The sequence below is a fragment of the Haliotis cracherodii genome, unplaced genomic scaffold (genome assembly GCF_022045235.1).
Source record: "Haliotis cracherodii isolate W230 unplaced genomic scaffold, xgHalCrac1.p SCAF_41, whole genome shotgun sequence".
Classification (NCBI taxonomy): domain Eukaryota; kingdom Metazoa; phylum Mollusca; class Gastropoda; order Lepetellida; family Haliotidae; genus Haliotis; species Haliotis cracherodii.
Genome location: NW_027266299.1, coordinates 1305512 through 1326827, shown reverse-complemented (window position 1 = coordinate 1326827; position 21316 = coordinate 1305512).

Below are 21316 nucleotides of genomic sequence, written 5' to 3'. Positions count from 1 at the left end.
TATCACGGCGTGTCAGCTTAATGTGGGAGGAAAGCCCAACGTGATGCAGGTCTTAGACGTTAACCACTTCGGTGAAACCCCCGAGCACGGGTATGATGCTTACAAACCTACAAACATAATCGGGGCGAACCGGGATTCGAACCTACAATCATAGGTTTCTGGCGTGCCCAAGGGACGCAACTCTGCACAGCGAATTGCGGCGCCTAGATGACTGGGCCACCCGTGCCCCCTGGTAAATAATAAATCTTTGGTTAAAAGAATATACTTGAAACAAACATAATTCTACATGTATTTAATACTCTGTATTGTCTGTTAATTCTGAAAATAATTAACTGTGATATTGAGTTTCTACCTAAAAAATAATAATATGAAAAAAAATTTGACAGACAAGACAGAAAGACAAATGTATTCGGTACTTCAGGCCACCGGCCCCTAATACAATGGGAGTATATTGTATAATATATTTGCATGCTGAGTAGATTTAAAATGATTTACCGTTCAAAACTCTGTTTCCGTCCGAATGTTCATGACTTGGAAGAGAAATTTACCTAAGCTTTTTTATAATTTGTTCGTTGTCAGCTAACATAAGTCTTATAAAATTCTCAATAGAGGGAAGGGTAACAAGACGCTTCGGAAAAGAGTTTCTTCTTGCTCTAGAATACTGGTCACAAATCATAAGAACATGCAATTCATCTCCAACATGGTTATGTCCCTTCGCAAAACAGAAAGTGCAGACACATTCATTATATGGGATGTTGTTGTGACGCCAAAGTTCAACAGCAAGTCTGAAATTATTGCACCGGAACATGGCTATAAGTCTGCTTTGGTAAGAAGACTTATCACAAGTAATATATGATTCCACGTTTAGTAATGACTTGAACTGTTTGTAGTAATTGCATTTCGTTGATGATGTCAGGGAAAAGTGCCAATATTGGTTGAGGCAGTCGTAAAATCTCCGTTTAAGATCTGTCATGAAATGTTGAATATTACCAATGTCTTGGCTTAGCCAAACAAAACCAAATCCAAACTGGAATAAAATCATTCTGAATAGTCTGCACCAGTACTTGACTGCTCTTGACATGTAGTTATACTGTAGGGTGATCCTACCACAGTCTCCTGGAACCATGTTGTTATTGGTGAACTTATTTACTTTCAAAAAGGATTTGCAGAATCTGTTATGGACACTCTCAATAATGTAACAGTAGCTGGCTCCCCAGATCTCTGATCCATAACATAGGATTGGTGAAATCATAGCATAAAAAATATTTAAAAAGATCATCGTGATTAATGTATCCAAATTGTTTTTGATAAATATATATTGATAGAAGTGTTTTCCTTGCCTGGGCTGCTAGACACGCTTGGGCCTTGGTCCAAGATAACTTTGGTGAGAAAATATCTGTACATGTTCACAGCTTCTATCTGTTGACCATTCAAAAAACACTTTTCATAACTGCGAAGAGGACCTTCATTCCGAAATACTATTATTTTAGTCTTATTCAGATTGACTTTCATGCCAGTATTATCACAGATTTTCTCCAGGGTCTTTAGTTTCTTTTGAAGCTGTAAAGCAGTATCAGAGACGGTTGACACATCATCAGCAACTAACAGAGCAAATACATCAGTGATATGAGTAGATATAAAATATTGAAACTCACAGATTAATAAATATGATGAAGATCTGCGGGCTTAAGATACACCCCTGACGAGTACCTATGGTACACTTGAAGGAAGGCGATAGTCCACAATCAGTGCTCACACATGCACATAGTGTTGAATACATGTGAATTATAAACTTGAGAAATTTACCTTTAACTCCCAGTTGAAGGAATCTGTTAAAAAACATTTTGTGGTTCACACTGTCAAAAGTTTTTTTAAAAATTTATAAAAAGACTGTAAAACCTTCCATTTCTCTTTGATAAATATTTGTTGACCACAGCTAGTAGGGTGAATATCTGGTCAATAGTGAAATATTTTTTTTCTGAAGCCAGCTTGAAATTCAGATATAATATTGTTGTTATCACGCCAATGATGAAGTCTGTTGTTAACTGCTGTTGTAAGAACTTTACATAATGAATTTATCAAGGAAATGCCTCTGTAATTATTTGGGTCTGAGAAGCTGCCTGATTTGTGTAAGGGACAAATAATACTCTTGCCCCAGCTACTCGGAAATATACCACTGTCATAAAGTTTATTGAAATAGTTTTGTTAATAATGGTGAGATATAGTTCTTAGTTGCTTTAAAGAATTCTTGAACTATGCCATCTGAGCCAGGAGATTTGCTTATTTTGAGCAATTTCAAACTTGCATTTATTTCCTTTTGTGTAAAAGGGTAATTTGAATCACATTAATTTTGAGATTATTTCATCCTATCTAAAATACAAAATATATTAAGATGCATAAATGTAAATCACTGTTGAAAAGAAATATGCTGTTTTTGAAAAAAAATTCCTAATAAGGTTTATTGGTGCCCACCATCTTTATCTTCATCATTTTGTCTGCTCCCTATAAGAAATCAAAATAGTTAAGAAAAAATATAAACACATATATTACTTTCTTCTGTTTACATAGATCTAGATATGACTTAATACATTCAAGTTTAAACGTGGTAATGTTTTTTTGTTTTTGTTTTTAAAATGAGTTTCTTAATTGTCCTGAGCTAGTATGTTTAAATAATTGATGTCTTCGTGTTAAAAACACACCAAATAATTATAGGCCAAAATACATTAATTATATTGATCTGGATAAACTCCACCTGTTGAAAGGGGAAACAACTACTGTGGTTGCAAAACATCTTGGTCGTGAGATGCACGGTCCGTCCGGTAAAGATTGATCGTTTTCTGCATTAAAATTGAGCATGCTTTAGATCCAAATTATTTAAGTGTTTATTTTCTTAAAGTAAAAAAGTCTCGATTATTATATATGTTTTTGATCGATCGGCTTCAGATCAACACTTTGGTATAACATGACATTTCTTTTGTAGTTGATGGTTATTTTTTAGAAAGACCCAAAACAATATGGTTTGTTTCACTATTTCATCAGTACTTTTACATGAATTAATTAACTGTTTCATTAACTGTTTTATTAGTCTTTAAAACGCCAAGTAAAGAATGTACCGGAGTGGCTCATCTGACTTCGGTTACCGTCTTCCCATTCTGCAACCGAATCTCGTACATTGGGGGCACTCGTGAAGAGCAACCTCCCCGTGGTGAGTGCTGGGTAACGCTAATAGCTCTTCCCCCGTCTGGACTCGGGGTAGAATTTGTACACAGCACCCCATTGCTGGTCGTAAAAGGCGACCGAATTGGGCAGCCCGTTTGCCGTGGGTTGCGCCCCTGTGTCGGCGGAGGACGGGAGTCTGGTGGTTGAGGGCATTGGAGCCAGGAGCCCGGTGTTCCTTTTGCCCAACACACCACTTCGACCCTTACTTCGCCTAGACGGGTGGTAGAATTGGCCCGATTCTATCAATCGGCTGGTCACGCCTAGTCCTGTGCATGGAAAAGATAATTTTAGAAACATCATATCAAATAATTTATGATGATCAATAATATAAAACAACTATGCAAATGTACTTATTGCCTAGAGTCCTATGCCAGAAGGCGGTGGCTCATGGGACAATCTGGTGATGTCAACGTCCGAATTCTAAGTCTCTAATGTTCTGTCACGGGCCGAACCACCTGGGCATATCTTTTGGTAGACAAATATAGCTTTTTGTGTTGTATTAACTGGAGTATACCCTCCATGTAACCCTGGTGTTGTAGACTGGCTTCCTCTTCAGCATCGTCTTTTTTGACACTCGATGGCGGGTGGGGAACAAGGGTGCTGAATAAATTCCTTTCATTATGACGCAACAATTACCTGGTTCAACTCGTCATGAAAAGAAGAGAAGACTTGAAAATGATAGTTCAACTGACAATGGGTCTCAAAACAATGACTCTTGGGCTCGCTTCTTTGTGATCGAGGCTGCTGATCATCAACCGTTAAAACTAAACCCTTTTGCTATTTCAAAAACTGTTTCCGGAATTTGTGGTGCAGTTAAAAATGTAACCCGTCTTCGATCTGGCTCCCTACTTGTGGAGTGTGCACGGAGACAGCAATCTCTGAACCTTTTTTCAATTACTCAGTTTGCCAATGTTGATGTTGCTGTGTCTGTGCACAGAACACTGAACTCGTGTCGCAGAATTGTTCGGGACAGAGCTCGATGCCTGTCAGATATGTCACACAGCAAAAAAAGTGTAGGTTTCCGTCTTCCGGAAACCTTCCGGATACCTTCCCATTTTGGATCCGGCCCGGATACCTTCCGGAAACCTTCCGGAAACCTTCCAGATGCCTTCAACAACCTTCAAATTGCTTGGTATTTTCAAGTTAATTTTTTTATGTGTTTCACACTTAAGTGAACAAAATGCACCCCCCAAATTTTGACATTTTTTTTGGAAGGTTTCCGGAAGGTTTCCGGAAGGTTTCCGGAAGGTATCCGGGCCGGATCCAAAATGGGAAGATATCCGGAAGGTTTCCGGAAGGTTTCCAGAAGACGGAAACCTACACTTTTTTTGCTGTGTCAGAACAAGAAATTGTGTCTGAACTGGACGATGGTGTAACGTTTGTAAAACGTTTCACCAAAAACAAAGATGGAGTTGTCAGCAATACTAATACTTACCTATTCACTTTTGCGCGTTCTTCTTTGTCGCAATCAATCAAAGCTGGTTATGTCAATATCAGAGTGGATATGTATATCCCAAATCCACTCCCGATGTTTTAAATGTCAAACTTTTGGACATGGTTCTAAATCATGTACTAAACCTGTAAAATGTGATCGTTGTGCTGGCAGCCATGAGGGTAGTGACTGTGAGGAGGACATCCTTTGTGCTAACTGTGGTGGCCAACATTTGTCTTCTTCCAAGTCATGCCCTGTTTGACAACTGGAGTCAAAAATCAATAAAATGAAATATGAACATAACATTTCTTTTGCAGATGCAAGAAAGCTGTTCACTAAACAATCCACTACTCCATCACAACTTACTTACTCTGCTGTAGTTACACGTTCTGCAACTATGTCAACTGTCACTGCATCAATCACTTGCCAAACGGATCTGTCATTGGTCCATTCTGATCAGCCAATTAATACCGCTGGAATCAGTCCACCACCATCTGATAATCAGACCAGTTCAACTCAGACTGACACTCAGACTCAGACACAGTTGTCCCAGAAAAGAACAAAAACACTGAACTACTTGACAGCTCACTTGAAAAAAAAAAAAATAAATAAATAGAAGACAAACATCTCCGGCAGCCTCGCCCCCAGAACTATCTCTTCACAACTCCTTCGAGCCTCTTGACATGGAGGTTACTCTGTCTGTACAGGACAGTAGGAGTAATTCGTCCTCACGTTCACGTGAGAGATCTCCAATTGAGCCTCCATGACTCAATGAGAAAGCATACGATACTACTTGGAAGCATGGCATTTTAAAGGATTTACATGACTTTGGTTTGAAAGGCCGTTTACCTCATTTTATATCACAGTTTTTAACAGACAGGCAAATTCAAGTCCCAGTGGGTTCCAACCTGTCTGACCATTATAATGAAGATCAGGGTGTCCCACATGGCAGTATTTTGTCTGTTACCTTGTTTAGTATGAAAATAGATAGCCTGTCCAAGGTTTTGAGTGATTCAGTGGATGGTTCACTGTTCGTGGATGATTTTAATGTATCTTGTTGTGGTAAAAATATGCATACCATAGAGAGGCAGTTACAAATCTGTCTCAATAAAATTCATAAGTGGTCTCGAAAACGGGTTCAAATTTTCTAAATCCAAAATCAACTGTATACAATTCTGCAGAAAATATAAGCCGCATAAGGACCCTGAAATATTTTTGAATGTCACCCCTATCAAAGTTGTAAAAGAGGCCAAATTCTTGGGACTCATCTTTGATAGCCATTTAACTTTCTTACCACACATTAAATCACTTAAAGCTCAATGCCTGAAAGCACTCCATTTGTTGAAAGTTGTATCAAATTCAAATTTGGGAGTGGATCAGACAACCCTCCTACACTTATACAGGTCACTGATCCGTCCAAAACTTGATTATGGCTCCATCGTCTATGGTGGAGCCTGTAAAAGTAATTTAAAAACTCTTGATACTATCCATCACCAAGGACTGAGGCTTTGCCTAGGAGCCTTTCGCACTTCTCCTATTCCAAGTCTGTCTGTTGAAGCGGATGAGCCTTCTCTTAAACGCCGACTGAAACTGTCTTTACAGTACATAACTAAATTATATTCTAATCAGTCAAATCCAGCTTTTAATTGCATATTTAATCCTCTTTACGAAGATATTTACAATAAGAAAACATCTCTTGTTCCACCCCTAGGAATAAGAATTAAATCAGTCGTTTCTGCTGCGAACATTAACTTTCAGGATATAGCTCCCACAAAACCTTTTTCATCGCCTCCTTGGCAGATGGTAAGACCAACTGTAGACCTCACATTAACTAGACTTAAGAAATCTGATACAAATCCACTTATTTATAAACAAGAATACAATCAATTACAAAACACTTATGACACTTATAAAACTATATTTACAGACGGATCCAAGGATGGTGGCGCAGTTGCTAGTGCCACTGTCATTGTATCCAGAACAGTATCTTCACAATTAACTGATAATAGTTCCAAATTCACAGCAGAAGCACACTCAATTTTAACAGCACTAAAATATATCAAGAACAAATCCAAACACAAAGAATTCATTATTTTTTCAGATTCCCTTTCGTGCCTTCAGGCTATTAAAAATATGTCGTGTAAGCATCCATTTTTAATTGAAATTCTTGAGTTATTTAATGATCTTGCTACTGGCCAATATAACATTGTCTTTTGTTGGTTACCCAGCCATGTTGGGATTACTGGTAACACAATGGCTGATGCTGCTGCAAAAGCAGCACTCGACAAATCTGTGACACCACTTCTTTTACCATACAGTGATTATAAACCTATAATTAGATCTTACATCCGTGATCTGATGCAAAAGAAGAGGGACACCCAAGTAGGTATCAATAAATTACATGTAATTAAACCAAATATTGGTTACACCTACTTGGGCTGTCAGTCCAGATTTGAAGAGGTCATTATGCGACGATGTCGTATTGGCCATTCGAGATACACGCATGAGTATTTATTGAAAGGTGAGGATCCTCCGTTTTGTATCCCTTGTGACGAAAAGAATCACAGCCAAGCATGTCCTGCTTGACTGTATTGAATTTTCCATCACAAGGAATAAATATTTCAGTGTAAAAACAGTAAAGGACCTTTATATTAAAGTTCATTCTCATTTAATACGAGTTTTCATTCATAAATTTGTATGTATTTACTGTATTGTTTTAAAAATTGGTAGTGCAAAATTCATAACTTAGATTGTTAGTGGCTGTACCCTCGAGGGGGGTTGAAGTAGATTCTGTGATATTCTAGTTATTGTACTGTCCTCCGTTGACAGCTTTTTATATTGTATACATTTATGTGTTATTAATGTACTTCTCGTCAAGATATGGCGATCACTTTCCCACCATTCTTAAATCTGTAAACCCGAATCCTGAAACCTCCACATCCAGGTGGAATTTTACAAAGGCCAATTGGTCATTGTATGAAGCATTGTGTACTGCAAAATTAATCCCTCATCATTTTCAAAACTTTGAAGATCCGATTCAATTGTTTTCAGATCAGCTTAATGAAATAGCTGATCTAACAATTCCTAAGTCCTCTGCAAATCCTCATATTCGCAAACCATGGTTTACCTACGAATGTAAACAGGCACGGAAGTGTAGGAAGAAAGCGGAAAAGTACTTCTGCCAACATCCCACAGTTCATAATTTAGATCAAATAAAAATTACAAATGCAAAAGCCAGGCGGGCTTATAAACAAAATAAGCGTCAATCTTAGGAGGAACTACGTCTCCAAATTAAATTCCTGTACTCCTATATCCAAAGTATGGTACATGATACAAAAAAATTAAAGGCAAAGGATCAAAGTCTTCTGTTCACTATCTTAAGGAAGGTGATGAGTTATTAACTGATAAATCAGACATTACCAATAAACTTGGTGAAACATTGGCAAAACATTCATCATCGTCCTTGAATTCATGAAATATCAAAAACAACAGGAAAAGAAAAATGTTATTTTTAACTCTGATGACGGGGAAGACTATAATGAAGTGTTATCCTTCCATGAGCTACATACAGCCCTTGAACAAGCTCATGATACAGGTGATGATATTATTCACTATCAGCTCCTAAAACATTTGCCTAAAGCATGTCTAGAAACACTTATAGATATATTTGACCAAATATGCACGTCGGGGAATTTTCCTCCTTCTTGGCATAATGTCATTGTAGTCCCTATCCCAAAGCCTGGTCAGGATCATACAGATCCATCAAATCACCATCCTATATCTTTAACCAGTTGCGTCTGTAAAACCATGGAGCGAATGGTAAATAATAGATTAGTTTGGTTCTTAGAAACCAATAACCTACTAACAAATATTCAATGTGGGTTCCACAAAAATCGAAGTACTATTGATCATTTAGTACGATTGGAATCGTTTGTGAAACATGCTGTTGTTCACAAACAACATGCAGTGTCAATATTTTTCGATCTTGAAAAAGCTTATGACAGTACCTGGAAGCATGGCATTTTAAAAGATTTACACGAGTTTGGTCTGAGAGGCCGCTTACCACTTTTTATATCACAGTTTCAAACCGGCAGGCAATTTCAAGTCCGAGTGGGTTCAACCCTGTCTGACCATTACAATTAGGAGCAGGGTGTCCCACAAGGAAGTATTTTGTCAGTTACTCTATTTAGTATTAAAATCAATAGTCTTTTAAAGGTTTTAAGTGATGCAGTGGATGGATCACTTTTCGTAGATGATTTAATATATCTTGTCGTGGTAAAAATATGCACACTATTGAGAGACAGCTACAATTATGCCTCAATAAAGTACAGAAATGGTCTCTAGAGAATGGGTTTAAGTTCTCCAAAGTCAAAACAAACTGTATCCATTTTTGCCGCAAATATAAACCGCATAAGGATCCTGAACTATTTTTGACTAGTTTTCCTATTAAAGTTGTCAAGGAAGCCTAGGTTCTTGGGTATTATATTTGATAATCATCTAACATTCTTACCACATATAAAATATCTGAAGGCAATTGACTTGTTGAAAGTCGTTTTTCATTCAAAATGGGGAGGGGATCAGACAACTCTCCTTCATTTATATCGTTCTCTCATCCGTTCCAAACTCGATTATTGGTCCACCATTTATGGTGGGGCCTGTAAAAGCAACTTAAAATGATTAGATTCAATACATCATCAAGGCCTGAGACTTTGTCTTGGAGCCTTTCGAACATAGCCAGTCGATAGCTTATATCTAGAGGCTGATGAGCCATCTCTAAAACAACGTCAAATCAAACTTTCATTACAATATGTCACTAAATTGTACTCAAATCCTTCGAATCCAGCATATGAGTGTGTGTTTAATCCCATGTATGCCAAGTTATTTCAATCAAAACCAAAACTTGTTCCTCCTCTAGGGTTCAGAATTCAGCCACATATTACAGCAGCTAATATTGATCTTTCTATTATCTCGCCTTCCCGGCTACTGTCTACACCTCCTTGGCAACTAGTTATACCAGAGGTAGACCTAACCCTAAATACCCTAAACAAATCTGACACAAACCCATTGGTGTATCAACAAGAATATGCCCAATTAAGGTCCAAATATGATTCTCATCGCTCTATTTTCACCGATGGTTCAAAGGATGGTGGCAAAGTTTCAAGTGCCACTGTCACTGGATCTAAAAGAGTGTCTTCGAGAATTCCTGGTAACAGTTCTATTTTTTCAGCTGAGGCCAATGCTATTCTTATAGCATTGGAATACATTCAAAACCAATCATCTCAACAGTTCATCATCTTTTCTGATTCCTTGTCATGCCTTCAGGCCATACATAATTGTTCTTTAGATCATCCACTAATTCTTGATATTTTAGAATTGAATAATGTTCTCGCCACTGCCCCATACGACATCGTCTTTTGTTGGTTGCCCAGCCATGTTGGAATTGTTGGTAATACAATGGCTGATGCTGCTGCAAAAGTAAGTCCCCATGGTCCCTGGTATGGTGATCTCCCTTTAGTTACTGACGATCGCAAGCCCATTTTTATATTGTGATGTCAATTGATTCTTTCTCCTTTTAAATGTGCCTCAACTAGTTTTAAATCTAATCTGTGATATGCTAGTTATCGTACTGTCCTTCGATGACAGGTTTTTTTATAAAGTTTAAATATATACATCATTAATGTCTAACTTCTCGTCACGATATGGCTGAAATATTGCCGATGTGACGTTAAATATTAACTCACTCACTCACTCACTCACTCACTCACTCACTCACACACACACTGCTGCAAAAGCAGCACTCAACAAATATGTGACACCACTTCTTATACCATACAGTGATTATAAACCTGTTATTAGATGTCACATCAGAGATCTAATGCAGAAGAAGTGGGACACCCAAGCAGGTATAAATAAATTACATGCAATAAAAGCAAATATCGGTTATACCTTCTTGGGTTGTCAGTCCAGATTTGAAGAGGTCATTTTAAGACGATGTCGTATTGGCCATTCACGTTACACTCAGGAATATATTTTGAAAGCTGAAAGATCCTCCATTCTGCATCCCTTGTGATCCCTGCTTGACTATTGATTTTTCCATCACAAGGGATAACTATTTCAAAGTTTCATCACTCAAGGATCTTTTTAACATAAACTCTCATTTACTTATTGTTTTTTAAAAGAAATTGAAGTGATTAATAAATTTTGATGTAGAAAGTTATATATTTTATAAAATTGTAATACATAATTATGAACTGAGATTGTTAGTGGTTGTACCCTTTATTGTCCCCCAGAGAGGGTCGTAAGCCCACTTCAATCAAAGTAATTCATATATACCAGGTTTTTAAACGTAGAATGATTGTTTGTTTTAAGGTAGCAAAGGTACTGTAAGTCCCCATGGTCCCTGGTATGGTGGCCCAACTTTAGTTGTTGGTGATCAATGGACTGTTTTTATGATGTGTCGTCTGTCATAATCCAATCAATTTATTGCTCTAAATCTAGTTTTAAAGTTATAATCTGTGATATATTGCTAGTTGTTGTACTGTCCTTTGACGACAGTTTTTTTTATATATGCTTTTATATATAACTTGTTCAAGTCACGATATGGCTTAAATATTGCCGATGTGACTTTAAATATCACCTCGATCACTCACTCGTACAATGGGAAGACGAAATTCTCTGCCGTATGTCCACATATCACACCCCTTTCTCCCCCACAAATTTTCTCTCGGTCACCAACTAGCGGACATGGAACATCGTGTACGGCAATGTTTGACAGCTGGGGATTCACTGTACTAGATGACCTCGGGAATCCCCGATCCGAAAATAGTGCCGTCAATTATTTTTAGCCAGCCCATCAAAACGCGATGACACAGCTCTACACTCTCAGCCAGGCAATCAGATTGGGTGAATAAAAATAAACCACAGCCAATAAACCACTGCTGGCGATTGAAGATCAAGCTCTGCTATGGGAGAAGAAAGAATCACAGTCAAGCATGGCCTGCTTGACTGTATTGATTTTTCTATCACAAGGGATACATATTTCAGTGCAAAATTAATAATGAATCTTTCTAATAATGTTTCGTCTTACTTAACTTTTTAAAAGAAATTGAACTGTTAGATAAATTTTGAACATGCGTATATAGTTACCATTCTACTGTACAAGTAGTGTTTAACTTGTAACTTAGATTGTGAGTGGCTGTATCCTCAAAGGGGGCTGAAGTACTGTAAAATTATAGTCCCCCCGCGCCCCCCCCCCCCCCCCCCCCCGACACACACACACACATCATTCTTCGAAGTAAGTTTATTCCTACTACCGTTTTAGTCGTCGAATACTTGTTCGTTTTAAGTTTGGCTAAACTTGATGATAATTGCAAGCGACAAAGTGATGGCATAAATCCTGCTGCGGAACTGTGCAGGTAGCAGAAGTATTGTAAATCCCCACGGTTCCTAGTATGGTGTCCTACCTTTAGTTGCTGGCGATCCCTAACCCTGTTTTTATAATGTATTGTTATTTATCGTGATATTTTTTTATGGTTCCATACTAGTCTTAAAATACAGTGTTAGTATACATCTGTGATAATCTAGTTCATTTACTGTCCTTTGACGACTGGTTTTATAATCAAATTGCATGTGTTATACTGTCTAACTTGATTTAGTCACGATATGACTGAGATATTGCCGATGTAACTTTAACTTCACTCACTCACTCTAAACAGAAGGTGTCCATGTACATCACAGATGACTACTTGTGTGCTATGTATGGAACCGGCCATCGTAGACAAACCCTAGGAGTAAGTGAAGTTGACAGAACATGCTGCTGTGGCAAAAAGACGCACCAGACATCATATTCAATGAGACCTGTAGCCTGTTGGTACATAAACAGTGTCGATGTAAACATATTAACCTAATTGCAAAGGAAAATAATGCAGCCAAAAAAAGTGGATTATCGTATGTAGCTCAGAAAAAGCTTCGATCAAATGTTAACACTTGTGAAGATCAACCGCCCCATGGTGAGTGCTGGGTAACGCTAAGAGCTCTTCCCCCCTGTGGACTCGGGGTAGAATGTGTACACAGGACCCCATTGCTGATCGTAAAAGGCGACAAAATTGGGCAACCTGTTTGCCGTAGGTTGCGCCCTTTGTCGATGGAGGATGGGATTCTGGTGGTTGAGGGCACTGGAACCAGGAACAGTGTTCCTTTTGCCCAACACACCACTTCGACCCTTACTTCACCTTGATGGGTGGTAGAATTGCCCCGATTCTGTCAATCGGCTTGTCACTCCATGCCCTGTGCGTGGATAAGTTACAGTTCAAAACCATTGCTGTAACATTGTTTTCAACATATAATTCTATAATCTAAAAGTCATGTTGTATTTAATTTTGCCTAGAGTCCTGTGCGAGAAGGCGGTGGCTCATGGGCCAATCTGGCAATATTGACCTCGGGGTTTTATTTATCATCAGATAACTGTCTTTGGCAGAACCAGCCCGACTTTTAACCCTGTTTGACAATAATACCTATATGTGTCCTTTTTGCTAGTGTTTAGCACCCCTGTAGCCCTGGTGTTTGTAGTCGGTTTCCACTACATCACTGACCTTGTTGACACTCCATGGCGGGTGGGGAGAAGGGCTGTCGAACATCTTTCTTTCATCATGGCTACCCCCTTTCACTCTTGTTTTAGATCTAAAACTAAAAGGAGGCATATAGACACAGATATTGCAATATCTTCTCATGAAGATACTGTACCAAATATCGATTCTTGGCCACGATTTCTTGTTGTAGATGGTGTTGATGGTCAACCCCTTAAAAGCTCAACCCCTTTGTAATTTCCAAATCAATTGAAGTCATATGTGGAAATGTTTCAGATGTTACTCGTCTCTGGTCCGGTTCCTTGCTTGTGGAATGTGCACAGAGACAGCAATTTCTAAATCTGCTCCAGGCACATCATTTCGCAAATACTGAGATTGTTGTCTCAGTGCACAAGACTCTGAATTCATGTCGAGGCATTGTACAGGACCCGGGCGAAATGTCTTTCTGATAGGTCTGAGGAGGAGATCGCAACAGAGCTGAAGAATCAGGGCGTGACTTCTGTGAAAAGATTCTCCAGGAAAGATGGTGACAATTTCATAAAAACAAACACTTACCTTTTCACGTTTGCTCTCACGAAGATTCCAACATATATTAAAGAAGGGTATTTTAATATAGGAATGGATGTATATATACCAAATCCATTCCGTTGTTTCAAATGTAAACAATTTGTACATGGTGCGAAATCTTGTTGTAACTCGCCTGTTTGCTCCCGCTGCAGGAAGTCCCGTGATAGCACAGACTGCACAGATACCATCAAATGTGCAAACTGCAGCGTCGATCACATGTCCTCCTTTAAATCTTGCCCCTGTTTTGTGAGACAAACAACAAATTTAAAATAATACACAATAACGACATTTCATTCACAGATGCTAAGAATTTAATAAACCAAGAGTCACCCACTTCCTCTAGAAAGTTGACCTAGTCTGTTGTAGTCTCCTCATCTCCACTCAAAGTTGATGCTGCATGCCAAACCGCTATTAACTGTGTCTCAGACGAGCAGACCTTTTTGTTTCCAGTTAATACTGCCAAAACAAACGTTTCATCATCAACAGCTACACAAACTGTACTTTCTTCTTTCTAAACCATGTATCATCATGGGAGATCTGAATGGTCATAACCCTCTTTGGGGTAGTAATGACACCACTACTAAAGGAAAATTACCTGAAGATATTTTCTTAAATAACGATTTATGTATGTTTAATGATGGTACTCATATGTATCTCCATCCTGCAACTGGAACTTACTCTTGTCTGGACTTGTCAGTTATAAATGCTAATTTACTTGATGAATTTGAATGGTCAGTTCACGATGACCTCTGTGGAAGTGACCATTTTCCTACCCTTTTGAAGTCTGTTACACCATCTGGCGTTCCTCTGTTATCAAGATGGAATTTTAATAAGGCCAACTGGGCGTTATATGACATCCTTTGTACAAACAAACTAAAACTTGAACCACGGTTTAACAATGATTGCAAACAAGCTAGGAAGGCATGGAAAAAGGCTGAAAAATATTTCCGTCGCCATCCAATGGTACATAATCTAAATAAATTCAAAATTTTAAATGCTAATGTCTGGCGCACTTTCAAACAAAACAAACGCCAATCTTGGCAAAATTATGTATCTCAGATAAATTCAAGGACGCCTATGTCCAAGGTTTTGAATAAGATTCAGAAAAGTTAAGGGTACTAAATCAAACATACACCATCTTAAACATGGAGATTAACTGTTAACTGATAAATCAGATATTGCAAATAAACTTTGTGAAACTCTTGCTTAACATTCTTCCTCCTCGAACTATGTCCCTAAATTGCACAAATATCAAAGGCAACAAGAAAATACACCTATAAATTTTATTTCAGATAACGGGGAAGATTATAATAAAGTCTTTTCCATTCATGAGCTACATACTGCCCTTGGGAAGGCTCATGATACTGCTACGGGGTCTGATAATATACATTATCAACTCTTAAAACATTTACGGAAATCTTGTTTAGAAACCCTTTTGATCATATTTGATAAAATCTGGACGTCAGGAGATTTTCCATCTTTATGGCGTGAAGCTATAATTGTACTGATACCTAAACCTGAACGTAATCATCTTATCGACCTATTTTATTGACCAGCTGCGTTTGCAACACCATGGAACGCATGGTCAATAATAGATTAACATGGTACTTAGAATCCAATAACTTAATCACAGAAATCCAATGTGGATTTGGTAAAAATCGCAGTACCACTGACCCTTAGTTCGACTGGAGTCCTTCCTTAAGAATGCTATTGTTAACAATCAGCATGCAGTGTCTATCTTTTTCGATCTAGAAAAAGCATATGACACTGCATGGAAGCACGGTATTTTAAAAGATTTACATGACTTTGGATTGCGAGGCCGTTTGCCGTTTTTAATGACAGAAAATTTCAAGTCCGTGTGGGTTCTACCCTGTCTGATCATTATAATCAGGATCAGGGTGTCCCACAGAGCAGCATTTTATCTGTAACGTTGTTTAGTATCAAAATAAATAGCCTATCTAAGGTTTTAAATAATTCAGTTGATGGATCTCTATTCGTGGATGATTTTAATATTTCATGTCATGGTAAAAATATGAATACTGTCAAAAGGCAACTGCAATTGTGTCTAAATAAAATCCATAAATGGTGATGAGAAAATGGTCTTAAATTTTCAAAATCTAAAACGAACTGTATCAACTTTTGCAGAAAATACAAACCTCATAAGGACCCAGAACTTGTTTTAGATGGCAATCCTATAAAAGTTGTAAAGGAGGCCAAGGTTTTTGGCATCATTTTCGATCACCATTTGACCTTTTTACTACAAATTAAATATTTGAAAAATAAATGCCCGAAGACCCTTGACCTTCTAAAAGTCGTTTCAACTTAAACAACGTCGCATTAATTATCCTCACAGTCTATTTCTAAACTGCATTCTAATCATTCCAATCCAGCCTACGATTGTGTTTTTAATCCTCCATATGAACAACTATATAACAAAAAAATCGTCTCTTACTCCACCTCTAGGAATCAGAATACAATCTCATATTTCTGCTTCTCAGATTAATCTTGAAAATATAGCCCCAACCAAACTCCTGTCTTCACCAGCATGGCAGTTGGTACAGCTAGAGGGGGATATTACATTAACTACACTAAAGAAATCTGAAACAAATCAACTCATTTATCAACAACAATACAATGAATTACGAAGCACATATGAAACCTTCAAAACTATATTTACAGATGGATCCAAGGATGGTGACGCACTTGCCAGCGCCACCGTTATTGGATCCAGGACTAAATCATCAAGATTATCGGATAATTGTTCCATTTTTACAGCTGAATCACATGCTATATTAACAGCACTAGAGTACATAAGTAAACAACCAAAACATAAACAATTTATCATATTTTCAGATTCTCTATCCTGTCCAGGCAATACAATCAGTCTTGCAAACATCCAATTTTGATCGAAATTCTTGAATTAAACAATACCCTTGCTACTGGCCAATACGACATCGACATCATCTTTTGTTGGTTACACAATGGTTGATGCCGCTGCAAAAGCAGTACTCAACAAATCTGTGATACCACTCCTTATACCATACAGTTATTATAAATCTATTATTAGATGTTACATCAGAAATCTCATGCAGAAGAAGTGGGACACCAAAGTGGGTATCAATTAATTACATGCAATGAAAGCAAATATCGGTTACACCGTCTTGGGTTGTCATTTCAGATTTGAAGAGGTCATATTAAGACGAAGTCGTATTGGTCATTCTCGTTATACTCAGGAATATTTGTTAAAAGGTGAGGATCCTCCTTTCTGCATCGCTTGTGATGAAATAATCACGGTCAACCATATCCTGCTTGACTGTGTTGATTTTCCCATCACAAGGGATAAATATTTCAAGGTCACATCTATGAAGTAACTTTATAATATCAGTTCTCAAGAAATTGAATTGTCGCATAAATTTTGATTAATATGTTGTGTATATAATATAGTGGATTTTTTTATAATTGGCATAATAAATGTGATAACTGAGATTGTTAGTGGCTGCATCCTCGAAGGGGGTTGAAGTAGTGTAAAATTATTGTCCCCTGGAGAGGGTATGTAAGACCACGTCATTCAAAGTTGATTTATTCTTACCATTATTCTTTTTACCGTAGAATATATGTTGTTTAATAAGGCTAAATGTGTTAATAATCGCCAACACCTGAAGGGATGATGTAAATCCAGCTGGGGTCCATGCAGGTAGCAAAAGTGCTGTAAGTACCAATGGTCCCTAGTATGGTGATCTACCTTCAGTTTGTTGGAGATCAATAGCCTGTTTTTACCATGTATTGCAATGTATGATAATATCCATTTTATGATTCCATACTAGTTTTAAATATTTCTCTGTGATAAGTCTAGTAATTTTACTGCCCTTCGTTGGCAGGTATTTATACGTTTTAAAGTATTTATAATCTTTAACCTTTGATAGTCACAATATGGTTGAAGTATTGCCGATGTGACTTAAAACTCACTCAATCACTCACTCGATCAAATGTTAAGGACTTCAATTTTAAAACTCACTGTTTTCTGTGTGGTACTTGTGTTGACTAGGACGCTGCATACAAACATCCAGATAGAAGTGCACTTCAGTTCAGCCGTGTGATCCAGGGAACTATTGCAGCATACTGTGTCAAGAGGAATGATGATTGGGCCAAGATGGTTCAGTCGCGTATCGAGCCCATACACGATCTTCCAGTTGAAGAAGCTATCTATCACTGTGCTTGTGATAAGAACTTCCAGAGAGGGACAAGTATACCCGCAGCTTATATTGAACATTGGGAAGCTCCACCAAAAAAAACGGCAACTTGGTCGACTGAAGAGTACGCCCTAGATGACATCATTTAAGATTGTCATTGATTACTTGGAAGAGAATGACGATGAAACGAATACTTTGGACAATTTGCATTTCATAAGGACGTCAAAGACTGGATTGAGTAACTATCAACGTCGTTATTTGACTTCGAAGTTTACTGGGAGAGAACGATATCACCAAGCTCCTCCCTTTCTTGATTGACACTGTCAATCAAGCAACAGCGACTACCGGTATATCTACTTCTCAGATTTCTTTGGTCAGTTTTCACGCGTTAGATTACAGGCCGGGGGTTGACGCTTTACTCGTAGCGCTTAGCGGAAGTGTTAAATTCAATCGTTCTGCGCATACTGATTGTTTATTACCTAGTCACAACTTACCGTTCTGTGCATGCGCGATTTCGTGGATTGTTTCCTAGATATAATGTCACCACTATTTGAGAGTGATTCATGAACACATTCTCATGAAAAGGTTGGAACCGTCTAATGTCGCACGGCATGTACTTGAACGTCGCGCATATCTCACTAACTAATACAATGATAACGGTAAGAATTGTAGTCAAAATATTTAGTAAAGTGCAAGGCTAAGGAATGGCTATATATAGGAAAATGATTAACACATTCGCAATTTATATACTCATTAAAGGCGCAAACTAATATCAAACTGAACCTGAATAATTTGCGGGCTTTCAAAACTTAGTTTTGTAGAAGGTGACCTTTGTGTATATTGACACATATGTTATGCTTATCTGTTTTTCCGATATTGTTTGGAATTGAAGAATCAATGTGTATTAATAATTTTATGGTGTGGCCTCCCTTAAATTGTACGGATCCCACTTTCATATTGCATATAACAATTTAGCAGTAATCTGCATAATATTATAATATAGTTGACAATGTTCAGTTTAGATTAGTGTCAGATTCCAAAGTAGCGATGTCTCTGAAAATATCTGATATTGATAGAAACAAATAATTATTAGAATTGCAGAGGAGCCCATGTGAGATGGGTTCATATATGAACCTGAGGAAAATCTAGTTTTTCATTTAGGACACTGCATTATGGAAAGGGCTGAGCGGAAGGGAAAATATGGTTCCGGGACTGTGAGACAGACTTGTGTCTATTCTATGGATACCTCGGCTGCCACCTAAACCGATCCAAACGGCAAACCGAAAGCTAATCGTATGCTATTAAGTCATATGGAAGTGGACCAGGATTTCACACTTTATTCCGCAGGATTGTGTTCTTACATTTATTTTACGTCAGAAAAAATAATAAAAAGGAAAATTGTTGAATTTAATTACCAAATGTTTCCCGAATTCTATACTGGAAGTACCGCTCATTGTTTCATATATGACATCTTATATACTCACACGCAAAAGAAATGCAAGTCCAGTATGCAGTATACATGTTATTTATTTTCAACAGTAAAGACAAGAAATACTAATAGGGCAAGGTTGACAATAAAATTGACTGAAGACAGTTTAATGGATTAAAAGGCAGACGACATAATTGTTTTTTTCAAATATTTGGGCTCACACAGTCTCGGGTCAATACCCAAAAGGTCAGTCAATACCTGATGTGACCACCATTAGCATTGATCACTGCCACACATCTCCTGTACATTTAGTGGATCAGACGATTTGTGAAGGCCCTTGGGATCCTCCTGCACACATCCAGAGCAGCTGTGCGTAGTTCATCGTGAGTTGTAAGGACTGGGCGCACATTGTGTAGACGCATTTGAAGCTCATCCCACAAATGTTCGATGGGGTTCAGATCAGGGCTGAGGGCTGGCCACGGTAGAACACGGATGTTGTGTTTTTGCAGAAAGGCCATGATAGCTCTGACAACATTGGGACGAGCTTTGTCCTGCTGGAAAATGAGAACGTGGCGTCTGATCACTTGGTCGATATACTGCTGAGCAGTGCCGCCGTGTCCCCGACCTTGACCAACATTCAGAAAGCACATGGGTCCAAGTCTCGCATTAAGCCCAATCCCTGCCCATATCAGGACGCTACGTCCACCCCTGGATCCCTTTCCACAACGCTTCTGTCAGCGAAACGATCACCGCGACGCCGCCAAATTCTGACTCTTCCGTCTGCATGGGAGACACAAAAGCGATTTTCATTAGAGAAGATGACACGCCTCTACTCACGATGACGCCAATTGTGATGACCCTGTGCCCACTGAAGTCGTGCTTGTCGATCCCGTGGTTGGGGAACAGGACGACATGCTGGTCGGTGACATCTGAGGTTGTTGGAACGGAGACGTCGGATCACAGTGTCCCGGCTAATGTGTCGATTATGTGTTCCTATGGTCTGTCGAGCACTTTCACTTGCAGTTAGGAACGGATGTCGCTGGTGTTGACGGGTAATCTGCCGATCTTGTCGAGGTGTGGTCGACCTAGGACGACCGCTCCGAGGAAGGTCATCTGTGGCCTGTGTAGCATTGTATCGATGCTGGAGACGGTAACTTGTGGTTATGTTAACGTTGAAATAACGGGTAACATCTTGGACAGACTCTCCAGCTTCCACATATCTGATAGCCTGTTTTCTCTGAATTTGAGTTAGGCGTGGCATTGTTGACCAATGAGTGGTAGGTCCAAGAATCGGCCACAGTTTGAAACTCACTACAGTCCGTGACAGTTCGTGCATTTTCGATTTAGCGAGAAATGGGTGCATTCTACCCACATATTCATTGAAATGGTGCGTTTTGGCCACTCGTTTTTTATGCTGCGTTTTTGAAATGCAACCAAAAATATTGATAACACAATCAGACTTCTGTACATGCTAAAACTCGTATCAATTTATGGTTCCGTGTTTGTTACCTATTTGCTTAAAACCACTTGCGTTTCTTTTGCCTGTGAGTATATATATCCGATTTACATTAACGACTGTTGCAGTTCTAAAGTCATCTTATCATATAACCTTATATTGTTAATTGAATTTAAACTACTTAAACACCTGATGACAAGGCTGTTATCAAGCCCTAGAGCAAACATATCTTCTGATGATTTCAGAGTGAGTGAGTGAGTGAGTTAAGATTTAACGTCTCATCGGCAGTATTTCAGCCATATCGTGACGAGAAGTACATTAATAATACACATAATTATACGAAATAAAAACCTGTCGACGAAGGACAGTAAAATAACTAGATGTATCACAGATGATGTCTAAAACTAGTAGTTAGCAATACAAATATAACATCATACG